The following is an 11,689-nucleotide window of genomic DNA, read 5'->3' as shown; positions in this document are numbered from 1 at the left end:
ATCCTACTGGATCAAAAATTTTTCCCTTCCAAGGAATTAGGAAAAAAACAATAAAACATAGGAATACACCAAATTTTTGTCATCAGAAAAAAAGACAAGTGGCGTCTTTTGCAGATCTAAAAGCCGTCTACATGCCATCCCTCTTTGAGGCTCTTCAAGGCCCAGCCCACCCTTCTTCTTTCAGAACTCTCACTCTTGCAGCATTACAGGTGCTTTCATAGCAGAACATGCTCTCCAACAAGCTCAGCTCACAGGCATGGATTGTAATTCACCTATATACTTACTTATTTTTCCTACTGCCCATAGTCCTGCAGCTCTATTATGGACACTTCTAGGTCCTTCAGAATAGAGTCATTTAAGTCCTCCACCTAAGTGAGTTTTAAACTCCTTGTTATGAAATGGTGGCCACCCTTATACTTAAAGGTTGGCGCCACCTCTGGCAACTTCCTGAAAATGATACTACCCCGTTTCCCCGAAAATAGGACATCCTCCGAAAATAAGATCTACTTGCAGGAAAGATAAGACGTCCCCTGAAAATAAGACTTAGCGCATCTTTGGGAGCACACCTGAAAATAAGACACTGTCTTATTTTCGGGGAAACAGGGTAACTTTATTATAATTCTTTATTCCACTGATCAACAACAATGACTCTGGGAAATGTCATCTTGGTGGCAAAAAGCACTTGCCAACTTTACTGGTCAAATTGATTGCCATTATCCCCCTGACAGCACAATTAAATTTGCTTCAGTAACTTCTTTTCTTTTTCCTCACACTATTATTTCACAACCTATTCCTCAGGCTCCTACAGTATTCACTGATGGCTCTACTTCAGGAATTGCTAGTATAGTAATCAACAGTAAAGCTTATACTGAAACAGTTTCTTAGTCCTCAGCTCAGCAGGTGGAACTTCATGTTGTTATGATGGTTTTTACGCATTTTCCTACAATCTCTTTTAACCTCTTTACTGACAGTAATATCTTGTCGGTGTTTTAACAACTATTGAAACAGCACTCACAGGCCAAAGCACTGATGAATCCCTTTGTAACCAATTTCTCCATTTACAGAGACTCATTCAAGTCCATCCTGGACAGTGCTTTGTTGGAAACCTGAGCCCATTCCTCTGGTCCAGGGCCTTTATCAGAAGGCAATATGTTAGCTGATAAACATAACCATCTTTTTCCAGCCATTTCTTCTCCCTCCCCTGCAGGACTTTCTCATACTGTTCATCATCAAAATGCCGCTGCCCTTCAGTATCAATTTCACATTACAAGAGAAGTAGCACGTCAAATAATTAAAAATTGTTCCTCTTACTCACAGCATCTTCCTGTTCTCCACTTCAGTGTTAATCCTTGTGGTCTCTTACCAGGACAACTCTAGCAAATGGATGTTACCCATGTTGCAGCCTTTAAAAAACTTTCTTTCATTCATGCCACAGTTAACACTTTTTCTGGTTTTATTTTTGCTTCTACTCATACTGACAAAGCAGCAAAACATGAAATAACACACTGCCTAACTACACCAGCAAAACTTTCCTTTCTTTTTATTCTACCTTTCCCATTGCCCTAAAAACAGGTATTCTATATAACCCTCAAGACAAAAGAATTGTTGAACACGCTCATCGCACTCTCAAACTTCAAATATACAAATTAAAGGGGGGGATATACCCCCAATACACCACATAAACTTCTCTCGAATGTCTCTTTACTTTGAATTTTTTAAACTCTGATGTTCAGGATCACACAGCTGCAGAATGTTTCTGGAATGCACCAAACTCTAAAGGTTCTGAAGTCTTGTGGAAGAACCCTCTTACTGGTGTGTGGCAAGGACCTGACCCCATTTTTATATGGGGAAAAGGACATGTTTGTGTTTTTCCTAGAATAGCTGATACCTCCCCGCTGGCTCCCTGAAAGATGGGTTAAGTACAGACCCAGAAAAATTCCTCCTCCCACCAGTGAAGAAACTGAAACTGGCACCCCCAAGACTTTTGTTAACTGTAAATATTTCTATAACTAACACAAGCATGGCTTTACTTTAAATTATGTACATTGTAATTTGTTTAATTGTGTAAATCATTTTAATCCTTTCCATGCTATTACTGTGATTGAACAACCTTCTTTTGTAATGTTACCTGCGAATTTAGCTCAACTTTGGTCTGAGGAATCAGATTTGCAACATTAATTGAACTTATTTACAAATACGTTTTGTACCCCCCCCAAAAAAAAGAGCAACAGATAGGATTATAGCAGGTATTGCAGTTTTAATTGCTACAATAACTACTACTGTTTCTTCCACGATGGCCCTCACACAGTCCATAGAGACAGTTCATTATGCCAATACGTTAGCTCAAAATACTCCTTTAGCATTATGTTTACAGGAAGATATAGATAAAAGAATAGAAATGAAGTTAAATGAACTGGAACAAGTTATAACTCCAATAGGAAATGAAGGGTAAAGTATGCAATCAGTCTTCCTTTACGGTGTCACGCTCATCTTCAGTGGATATGTGTCACTCCGAAACCTTACGATGAATCTCAGTCGGAATGGAATACAGTGATAAATCATCTCCAAAGAATAGGGTCTAATGATGCTTTTAGTCTTGATGTAGCTATACTGCATCAAGAAATAGAAATCATTCCTAACACTCATTTAGATATACATAAACCTGCTCGATGGGCTGAGAATCTATTTAACAAGTTACAATCTCTTAACCCTGTTACCAAATACAACATTTAATACTTGTGTTAAGTATGTTTGGAGCACTAGCTCTTTTTTTATTATGTATGTTTTCAGTCCTCTGAGGGTTTGGACTCAAATTTCTCCAATTAAAAACTTTTATACACAACTTGAAGCTCACAAATGGAAAAAGGGGAGATGTCGAGTGTGGTGAGGTGGCAGGGCCCCCACGGCTTGGGAGAACGTCCAGGGGACCAACGCCCTCTACCGGTCCTCCTCAACAGATAACAACATAGTTTCTCTAAGCTTCAACTTTTAACCCAGCAGAAGAAAAACGTTTTCCTTAAAACTTTAGCTTTTCACTTCACAGCTGCACGTCAAAGCAGTCACACACATCTTCCAGCTAATCTTGTAGTATTGCCCATATTTTAGAGGTCACACCCTAATAATAGATTATGTTTACCTGGAAATTTGTGCCTGTTTCTCTTCTCATAATTAAATTGAAAATGTGTCTTAAAAACAACTTTGTACTGCTTCCTTAAAAATAAAGCTGTTCGGGCACTCAGGGCTGGTGATCGAGAAAAATATCCCAAACCTCTGGACACCATCTTTGCCTCACAATTCCATCCTGTCTCTCACGTTTTTGTCTTTTGCGTTTTACTTCACCTATTTTATTTCATCATTTCCCACTGATTCCATTCTGGTTCATCTACTTTTCATGTAGGTTCTCGAGATGGCCCCAAACTCCTGAAGGGAGGAGGAATGAGAGAAGGCCAGTAATGAGCACTGCCCTTTAACCCCATCAGTAGATCCTGGTTTTCATCCACATCCAGCAGTAATGAGGCACCTCCCTAAAGGGGTGGCATTGGGAAGGCCTCTGGAGACTCAGGACCTTTACCACCTGCCACAAGTTGTGATGCCATTCCTTGGGTTCAGTGGAGACCACATGGGAAAAGTAATGAAACCAGTTATTGGTGGAAACCGGGTAGGGTGCTGGAACTCCCACTTTCAGGCAGAGTGTCAAGGGAGGTGGAATCAGAAACCTGGAGGTGAGATCTGTGTTCCTTCATCGTTATCTGATGTATCCATTTCCAGCTCCAAAAATCACCGACTTCTTGTCCATTTCCCGCCACAGAAATTCCCAACTGCTTCCTCCACATAATTTTGAAATCTCAGACATTAGTTCATCTATCAATATTTCAGTATACATCTCTTAAAAGCCACAATACTGTTATCATTTCTTAAAGAAAATTAATGCTTTATATCATCAAATACCCATTGTTCTCATTTCCCCAATTCTTTTACACAGACAATACACATATTTCCTTTATGTGTTTAATCAGCATCCAAATAATTTCTAAACATTATAATTAGTTTCTATATTTCTTCAGTGTTTTTTAACCTGCCCGTTGCTTTTTTTATTCTTTCTTGCCATTTTTTGTTGAAATGGAGTCTTTTTTTTCTGGTGGTTTCCCACATTTGTAAATTGTTGTTGGAATCCAGATGTTTCTCTGTCCCACTATTTCCTGAAAATCGTGAGTGCATATAAAGAATTAATTAGATTCAGGGGCTTTTTCGTTTGGTTGAATTTTTGGTTTTGTTTAGCCTAGATTCATCCATTCACTGAGAGGGGCGGTAACATCCTAATACCTTCTTTATTCCACTGATCATCAGAGAAGCTTTTATAAAGGAAATGTCTCATCAAGTACTTGGTTTTACTCAAGAACAGAATAGATGCTGGGTTTCCCAGCCACCCTGTCCATTTATTTACCAGTTTTCAAAATAACGAGGTGGTTCCCTAGCATTCTCCATGCGTGGCCAACGAGCTGTTTTTTTAGTGCCATCACGAATGTGCGGATTTAAACATATTAACGTGTGTTTCCGTCCTCTGCAGTCACAAATCTCATGAAAGCTCAATTCAGTTTGTCCAAAAGGAGCCTCTTTAGGCTGGCGCCAAGTCCCCTCGCCTGGCGGACGCGCCTCTGACAGGTGCCTGCTCTCAGAGTCCGCAGGAAATAATGGCCCGTTCTCTCACGATCCTGCCGGGATGGGCAGCACTTCAGGAATTCATGTCTTTCATCTACACTCCAGTAGCTCAGATGGTGCTTGTGCTCGTTCTTTAGGAATTTCAGTCCGTTTCAAACGGCCCAGAGCCGCCACAGTTGGAGGTTTAGCACTGACGCATGTTACCCGGGGACAAGCCGCCGGGCACCCAACTTCCGGGGCACTACCGGAAGCAGGACCTCCCGGAGAGCGGAGCTTCCGGGCCTCTTAGAGCGGAACCGGAAACGGAACTGCGGGGGCGGGTCTCTAAAGCGTCGGGCTGCCACGGCCCCGATCCCTGGTTCCGCAGTTCGCGGGGTCCTAGTGGTGGGGTCGGGTCCGCGCGGCTGCGGGGTCTTTGGGCGAAAAAGGATCCCCCGGCCTGTGGCAGCTGTGGCAGAGGTGTATGTAGGAGGCACCGGCCTTCGGGGGGAGGCGCTGGAGGTCGTCCTGACACTAGACCCCCGCTGGCGGCCGCCCACTTTGCTGGCCCGGAGTTCCCAAGAAGTCACGGCCGCCTCACGACGCCCTCGTCGGAGAAGCGGAATTGCCACGGAATTTTGTTTTTCCTCAATAGTTAAGAAAATAGTTTAAGTAGGACTAGAATGAGATTCTCGGGTCTTGCCTTCTGTGGGTGGCGCTCGGTGCCCGCGCAGAACCGGCCGCCGGCCGCGGTGAGGCGCTCGCTCCCCGTGAGCGTGAACGCGGATGGGTCCTTCAGAGGCCAGCGCGAGCGCGGGAGCCTGGGGGTCCCGGGTCGCAGCCCCGCGTCTCTGTCCATTCCCCACATCTGTATCTTTAACATTTTGTCAACCTAAAGAAACAAACAGGCAAAATTAATATAAGTAGAGAGTTTATTTGGGCCAGGGTTGAAGACTACAGCCCTGGAGGCAAAGATTCAAGTTGCAACCTGAACGCATACTCCAATTAGTAGCAGTGACAAATGGGATTTTTTAAGGGAAATAAAGGGGGGCAGTTCTTAGGTTGTTTACCTAGAGTTTACATTGGTTCATTAAAATAGCGTAAGCTGTCAATTGGCTATACATTGTGAGAAGGAAAAAGAAAATCCTAACCAGCTAAAAGGACTCCTTCTTGGCCAGGGTGACCCCAGAAAACCTTAAAACTGAAATCCGGGCCATGATAGTGGGAGGTCAGACATGCCTGAGTATACCCCCCTCCCTCACTAACCAGGTTCTTTAGGCTTTCTTCCCGAAGGACTGTATAGAACCAGCCCTTTGGAAAGCCGCCTTCCATTGACTAGTCAGCTGCTAATGCTTCTCCACCCTTTTTGTGGTTTGGCACAACTGACCAGCCTTCCTTCTTCATAGGGGGTAACCAACTTGGAAATGATTCTGACCAGTCTGCAGAGGATGCACAGTAAGGATTTTCGTGTCCTGTGCTTCACCTTTTAACATCAGAAAGCCAAAAATGCCACCCTGGGATCATGCTAACAATGCCATTTTTTGTACGCGTAACCTATGAAGGGGTATGAAGCTCAACTGTGCATGTGTCTTTTATCATAAATACTCATGACTTTTCCTGTAGTTTGTTAAATATGTATAATTTGGCCATCTCACTCAACATAAATTCCTATTCCCTGTACCCGTTCCCTTAAAATACTGTTACGAATTCTGCCCCAGGCTATTGCTTACCAGCCTGTAAGATGGCCACACGACAAGTGGCAATCCTTTATCAGAAATAAAGCTCTCCTTCCCAAATTTATGAACCTCATTGTTCTTCAGTTCTTTGTATCATAATTCTATAATAGGAACATGAAGATGATATGATGGTGAGGGTCACACTGCGCACCTTTGAGACCACTCTTACAGTTGATGAAGGGGTTCAAGGCAAGAACTGGAGGAAGACCAGTCACCTGAATTTGGGTTTTGCCAGCTCACCTAACATAAGTTTGTCACATGGTTGAACAGAGTTTGATGTGGCCACGGGGTCCTTTTTTTGAATTCCCTGACTATGGTAAGACTGCCAGTGCTCCACAGACCGTGTGAACTCCTCTTTGTCCCTGCCTCCTTTGTAGTTAGAATGGAGCTGTGTGACCTGGTTCTGGCCCAAGAGAAGTGGGCGGAAAGGACACAAGGTGTAGAGTACGGATTGTGAGGTGGCAAGACTCCCAGAGCCCCGGAGGGGTGTTCAAGGAACGACCCCCAAACTGTTTCTCCTCCTTTTCCAAAACAATAGTCCTTTCTCCTTGCTCCCTCTGCCAGAAAGCACATAGCCTTCTCTCCCTAAAGTTAATCTTTACCCCTTGTACTATCACTTTCCCTCAACCTTGTAAAATGAAAATATTCCCACTCACTTTCCTTGCTGATTTGCAACATTGTTAGTATAAGAAACCTTGTGAAGTACTATATAAACAAAGCTGTTCTCACAGTTTGGTGTTGGTTGAAGATGTTCCTGAGACAGCACAAGAGGAGTTCATTAAACTTATTAACAGCGATGCAGTGAGAACTGATTTCTCTACAATGCCAGTCACAAAATTCTGGATCAAGTGTTCGCAGTCATATCCTGTTCTGTCTGAGACTGTGTCGCGCCTTCGTCTTCCATTTCCAACAACATGTCTTTGTGAAACAGTTTTCCTGCTTGTTGGTTATCAAATCTAAATACAGAAGTAGACTTGTAGTGGAAGATGACCTTTGTTGTGCTCTTGCAGAGAGTTTCTGATCTGGTGAGAAAGTTGCAATCTCAACCTTTGCATCGATGGTGGCTTTTTACACATACTGTCGCAGAATGTAGCTATGTAGTTGACTGTTATGTTAAGACTGTTACCTGTGGGCGGCGCCTGTGGCTCAGTCGGTAAGGCCCCGGCCCCATATACCGAGGGTGACGGGTTCAAACCCGGCCCCGGCCAAATTGCAACCAAAAAATAGCTGGGCATTGTGGCGTGCGCCTGTAGTCCCAGCTACTCAGGAGGCTGAGGCAAGAAGAATCGCTTAAGCCCAGGAGCTGGAGGTTGCTGTGAGCTGTGTGATGCCACGGCACTCTACCCAGGGCCATAAAGTGAGACTCTGTCTCTACAAAAAAAAAAGACTGTTCCCCGTGCTACACAATGCTTCAAGACAAAATTTCATTTATTTGTAATTAGAAATAAATATCTCGGGGCGGCCCCTGTGTCTCAGTCGGTAAGGCGCTGGCCCCATATACCGAGGGTGGCGGGTTCAAACCCGGCCCTGGCTGAACTGCAACCAAAAAATAGCTGGGCGTTGTGGCGGGCGCCTGTAGTCCCAGCTACTCGGGAGGCTGAGGCAAGAGAATCGCTTGAGCCCAGGAGTTGGAGGTTGCTGTGAGCTGTGTGATGCCATGGCACTCTACCGAGGGCCATAAAGTGAGACTCTGTCTCTACAAAAAGAAAAAAAGAAAAAGAAAGAAATATCTCACAATATATAATTACATATTCTTTTTGTGATTAATCACTATGCTTTAATTATGTTCAATTTGTAACAATGAAAATACATCCTGCATATCAGATATTTACAATATGATTCATAACAGTAGCAAAATTACAGTTATGAAGTAGCCATGAAAATAATTTTGTAGTTGGGGGTCACTGGTTTGCTTGCAACATGAGGAACTGTATGTATTAAAGGGTCGTGGCATTGGGAAGGTTGAGAACCATGGTTCCAGAAAATAGTTTATCAACCCTATTCAACTTAGGTTTTATTATATTTAAATTTAGTGTTTGAATAAATAGTATACTTTCAAAAGTAAATGAGCATAAATAGGATATTCACTGAAAATTCCCCTTTCTCAAACCCCTCTTTTCCAGGGACTGAGACCTCTCCATAGATAGCCAAGACTAGTGGTTTCTGGTACAAACATGCACTGGAATTTTTATCAATGTACACAAATATGTACATGTTCTTTTCACCCTTCTTATACAAATTATAGCATACAATAGTTTGGCACATTGATTTTCTTATTTTTAAATTTTTTTACATATGCATGTGTTTATTAGGTTTCCACTTTTTGCCTTCACAGAATTAAAAAGGCTTAAAATTTAATAACAATAACAATGTTTAAGATAAGAACTAGAAACAAAAACCTTGTAAAGAAGGAACGAAGATAAATACATTTAGAAAAGAAATTTCTAAATTTCTAAATCGTCTTCAATGCAGACGATTGCCACATCAAAATATTAAGCAATAATAATAATGCAAAGAAAGTAACATGCACATTGTCAGATAAGAGTATGTCTATTATAGTAAGAGGGACTTTACCTAACAAATGCAATCAGTGTGACATGGTTTCTTGAACCCTCAGTGAACACCCAATGATAAATTTAAAAAAAAAAGAGTCTATCTATTATAGAATGCTTTGACTCTGAGGTTCAGTATGGAGTCATCAGTTAACTTCTTCTTTCTTTCTTTCTTTTTTTTTTTTCCCCAAAGTATCAAAAAATACTTAATATACACACTGGAGATTTTCTCATACAATTTCATAAAGAGAGCCCTGTTTTATGGCTGAAAGTATTCTATTGCATGTTGAATTGTGTTCCCCTCCAAATTCATATGTTGAAGTCCTAATCCTGAATACCTTAGAATATGAACCTATTTGGAAATAAGGTCATTGCAGACATAGTTGAGGTCATACTGGCGTAAGTACGTTGGGGCCCTGATGTGATATGACTGGTTTGCTTACAAAATGAGAAATTTGCTTGTGGATGTGCACACAGGGAGAATGCTGAGTGAAGATGAAGCCTCTGCCTTAGGGTGATGTGTCCATAAGACAAGGAATGCCAGAGATTTCTCACAAACCAGCAGAAACCAGGCAAGAATCATGGAACAGATTCTCTCTCATACCCTCAGAAGGAAGCCACCCTGCTGGCACCCTGATTTTGGAGTTCTAGCCTTCAGATCTGGGAGACAGCAATGTTCTCCTGTTTAATCCACCTTGTTTGTTCCAGAAACCCTGGAAAACTAATCTATGTGGATGTACAAAATTTATGTAATCATCTTTAGTTTGGACTTTTAGGTTTTCTCCAATATTTTACTTTTAAAATGTTGCAGTTGGGCCATGTGCGGTGGCTCAGGCCTATAATCCTAGCACTCTGGGAAGCAGAGGAGGGTGGATTGCTTGAGCTCACAGGTTCCAGACCAGCCTGAGCAAGAGCAAGACCCCATCTCTAAAAAAAATAGCTAGGCAATATCGGGGGCAGAATGAGGCAAGAGAATTTCTTGAGCCCACGAGTTTGAGGTTGCTGTGAGCTATGATGCCACAGCACTCTACCAAGGGTGACAAAGTGAGACTCTGTCTCAAAAAAATAAAATAGGGAGTTTCCAGCTGCTGTTGCAACCATGGCTCTGCACTACCCCATGGCCGTGGGTCTCAAAAAGGGCCACAAGGTGACCAGAACGTGAGGCACAGCCGCCTTAGATGCCTCATCAAACACACGAAGTTCCTGCGGGACATGATCCAAGAAGTGTGTGGCTTTGCTCCGGATGAGCGGGGTGCCATGGAGCTGCTCAAGGTCTCCAAGGACAAACAGGCCCTCAAGTTCATCAAGAAAAGGGTGGGGACACAGATCCCTGTTAAAAGAAAGCAGGAGGAGCTAAGCAATGTCCTGGCCGCCATGGGGAAAGCAGCTGCCTAGAAGGACTGAAAGCCCCTTCCCTCTGTGCACAATAAAACCTTTATAGACAAACCAATAATAATAATAATAAAATAATAAATAAATAAATAATAAAATAAAATACTGCAGTAAATAGTATTTTCATGAGTGTGTGACTACACCAGCGTGGTGAATTTCTAGAGCAGAGTTGCCACAGCAAAGGATCCTGTGTGTCCATCCATACTGCCCAGCCTTCCCTGGAACTGAGTCCATCCACATGCCTGGCACCAACCAGAGGAATGCTTCTCCCTGCTGTGGCCCCATAGTCCGTGACCAAACTTAGCTTCTCTACCATTCTAATAAGAGAAAAATGTTATCTTCATGTAGTTTGGGCTTGCATGTTTTATTATGAGTCATTTGTATGTCCTTTTCTGGGAGCCCATTTTTCTTTTGTTATCTTTCTTATCCATTTTGGAGATGCTCTTTGGTATCAGGGAAATTTGCCCTTTGTGACACAAGATGCAAATATTTTTTCTCAGGTAGTCATTTGATATTTTTGTTTTCTTATGGTGGTTTTGCCACACAAAACTACAGAGGATGCCCCCCCAAAAGTATACACATTTTAAGAAAGGAAAAAACTGCATTAAAATTGTAATACTCACTACATACTTATAGCATTTGTTATCTTGTATATTGTTTCTTTGTTTTTTTTTTTTGTAGAGACAGAGTCTCACTTTACTGCCCTCGGTAGAGTGCCGTGGCGTCACACGGCTCACAGCAACCTCCAGCTCTTAGGCTTATGTGATTCTCTTGCCTCAGCCTCCAGAGCAGCTGGGACTACAGGCGCCCGCCACAACGCCCGGCTATTTTTTTGTTGCAGTTTGGCTGGGGCTGGGTTTGAACCCACCACCCTCAGCATATGGGGCCGGTGCCCTACTCACTGAACCACAGGTTTCTTGTATCTCTTATAATTGCAGAAGTCAAACGTGACTTGAGTGTTACAATTTTAATCTTTTTACTTTCTTAAAATGTGGATACTTTTAATTGTTATGCATTTGAATTGGTCATTCTTTGCTTCTATCATTTCTGGATTTTGTGTTGTAGCACAAAAGAAGGAACAAGAAAACTTTCACCTCTCCAATACAATCAAAGAAACCTGTGGGGTTTTTGTAATACTTTTATGGAGGGGTAGCAGGGGCAGTGTTGATCAGAGCATGTGTATTTTAGGCATATGTCTTTGAGACATCTGGAGTTTATCCTGGTATAAAGGCTAAGGTGCGAATCCAACTTAATTTTTTTAAAAGGTACTCGAATGTCAATTTTATTGATTGTCACACACACGTATTTGCTACTACAAAGAAAATACAAGACATCAAAACTTCTTTTCATTGCAATTTTTGAAAACCAGAA

The 11,689-nt window shown here is 42.3% G+C and overlaps 1 pseudogene; it reads left to right on the top strand.

Moving 5' to 3' along the window:
* Window positions 1-10,025: 10,025 nt before the first annotated feature.
* On the top strand, window positions 10,026-10,330 carry LOC128568967 (60S ribosomal protein L36-like; annotated as a pseudogene).
* Window positions 10,331-11,689: the final 1,359 nt, after the last annotated feature.

Source organism: Nycticebus coucang, chromosome 17 (genome assembly GCF_027406575.1).
Source record: "Nycticebus coucang isolate mNycCou1 chromosome 17, mNycCou1.pri, whole genome shotgun sequence".
Taxonomy (NCBI): Eukaryota; Metazoa; Chordata; class Mammalia; order Primates; family Lorisidae; genus Nycticebus; species Nycticebus coucang.
This window is presented reverse-complemented; position numbering and strand designations above follow the sequence as displayed.